Source organism: Herpailurus yagouaroundi, unplaced genomic scaffold, assembly GCF_014898765.1.
Source record: "Herpailurus yagouaroundi ecotype Mexico unplaced genomic scaffold, PumYag 65779, whole genome shotgun sequence".
Taxonomy (NCBI): Eukaryota; Metazoa; Chordata; class Mammalia; order Carnivora; family Felidae; genus Herpailurus; species Herpailurus yagouaroundi.
Genome location: NW_024418897.1, coordinates 1 through 2,252, shown reverse-complemented (window position 1 = coordinate 2,252; position 2,252 = coordinate 1). Strand labels below are relative to the sequence as shown.

At 70.2% G+C, this 2,252-nt stretch overlaps 2 pseudogenes; both read left to right on the top strand.

Annotated features, from left to right (window-relative positions):
* The first annotated feature begins 954 nt into the window (after positions 1-954).
* Positions 955-1,064, top strand: LOC121024540 (uncharacterized; annotated as a pseudogene).
* Positions 1,065-2,109: 1,045 nt separating this feature from the next.
* LOC121024539 (uncharacterized) lies at positions 2,110-2,228 on the top strand (annotated as a pseudogene).
* The last annotated feature ends 24 nt before the right edge of the window (positions 2,229-2,252 follow it).

Genomic DNA, 2,252 nt, shown 5'->3' with positions numbered 1-2,252 from the left:
CTGTAGGCTTTTGCCTTTTGCCTGTTGCCTCTGGCCTCCTTGACCTCTCCTTTGGCGCCCGCCGCCCCTCGCCAACACTTCCCTGTGTCCCTCTCTCCCCGGGGAGGGGAGCGCGGCTTGGGGGCCAAACACACCCCGGCCACTGCTCCCACAGCCCATCCAGGGGCCGGCAAAGCGGCCTGGCCTGGCCTGGCCTAGCTTGGCCCCGCCCCGTCCGCCCCCCATCAGAGCCCGCACACCCCACAGCACTTCACAAGGTGTGGGGGGGTGCGGTGAGGGCGGGACCGGGGCTTGCGCCTGGGGACTGGAGGGTGGGGGCTGGGTGGGTGGATCCAGGAACCCAGTAGCAGGCGGGGTGGGGGGAGGGGGCGTGGCAGCGAGACCGCAGACTCAGACTCTGCTACAGGCCTGGGCTCCTTGGGTCCCGGACCTCTTCCCTCCCTCGAGCCCTCATCCCCAGGGCCCCCGGCATTTCGCGAGGCCCAGCTAGGGCAGCAGGCTCTGGCTGGTGATGTTCTCTGGGGGCGCTGCGGCCTCCGGGCTGGCTGCGGTCGCCCTGGGACTGGGGAGGAGGCGCTGAGAACCCGGCGGGAGGGGGGGCGCCCAGAAGGCACGGCCGGCCTGATGCCCCACGCTCGCTTCCACCCTGTTCCCAGTGAGCGTCCCGACGTGGTGCGGTGCGGTGCGGGATGGAAGCGGAGGCGGGCTTGGGGCCAAGCCGGGAGCAGTCTGCCAGAGTCCCGGGATCGGTGAAGGCCGGGGCTTGCGCCACAGCGCCTTGCCAGGGTCCTCTTGCGCCGCCTCCACCTCCTGCCCGGGGCAGCTGCAGAGGGCGGCGGCAGCGAAGCAGGCAGCCAGGCAGGCAGGCAGGCGCGTGCATGGGTGAAGCGGGGCACCCGCTGTGCTTGGGATGCGTGGAGCAGGCTCTTGAGGCGCCCAGCGGCAGCCGCTTGCGTCTATGGCCATACCACCCTGAACCCGCCCGACCTCGTGAAGCTAAGCAGGCTCGGGCCTGGTTAGTACGTGGATGGGAGACCGCCTTGGAATACCGGGTGCTGTAGGCTTTTGCCTTTTGCCTGTTGCTTCTGGCCTCCTTGACATCTCCTTTGGCGCCCACCGTCCCTCCCCCGTCCCTCCGTGTGTCCCTCTCTCCCCGGGGAGGGGAGCGCGGCTTCGGGGGCCAAACACACCCCGGCCACTGCTCCCTCAGGCCCTCCCGGGCCGGGAAAGCGTCGTGACCTGGCCTTGCCTAGCCTGGCCCCGCCCCGACCCCCCCCAGAGCCCGCACACCCCACAGCACTTCACAAGGGGTCTGCTCCACGCTCCCCGCACCAGGCGACATCCCACTGCACCCGCTGGAAGCCACGCCCCAGCTTTGCACCTTTCCTGACACTGCACCTGCACGGAGGGTTGGGGGAGTGCGGTGAGGGCGGGACCGGGGGCTGGCGCCCGGGAAATGGGCAGTGGGGGCTGGGTGGGTGGATCCAAGAACCCAGGAGCGGGCGGGGTTGGGGGCGTGGCAGCGAGACCCCAGACTCAGACTCCGGCACAGGCCTGGGCTCCCTGGGTCCCGGTCCTCTTACCTCCCTGGAGCCCTCATCCCCAGGGCCCCCAGCATTTTGCGAGAGCCAGCTAGGGCAGCGAGCCCGGGCTGGTGATGTTCTCTGGGGGCGCTGCGGCCTCCGGGCTGGTTGCACGCGCCCTGGGACTTGGGAAGATGCGCTGAGAACACGGCGGGAGGGGGGGCGCCCAGAAGGCACGGTCGGCCTGATGCCCCACGCTCGCTTCCACACTGTTCCCAGTGAGCGGCCCGACGTGGTGCGGTGCAGTGCGAGATGGAAGCGGAGGCGGGCGTGGGGCCAAGCCAGGAGGCGTCTGCCAGAGTCCCGGGATCCGTGAAGGCCGGGGCTTGCGCCACAGCGCCTTGCCAGGTTCCTCTTGCTCCGCCTCCGCCACCCGCCCGGGGCCCGCGGCGGAGGGCGGCAGCAGCGAGGCAGGCACCCAGGCATGAAGGCAGGCAGGCAGGCGCGTGCATGGGTGAAGCGGGGCACCCGCTGGGCTTGGGATGCGTGGAGCAGGCTCTTGAGGCGCCCAGCGGCAGCCCCCGGCGTCTAGGGCCATACCACCCAGAACGCGCCCGATCTCGTCTGATCTTGGAAGCTAAGCAGGGTCGGGCCTGGTTAGTACTTGGAGGGGAGACAGCCAGGGAATACCGGGTGCTGTAGGCTTTTGCCTTTTGCCTGTTGCCTCTG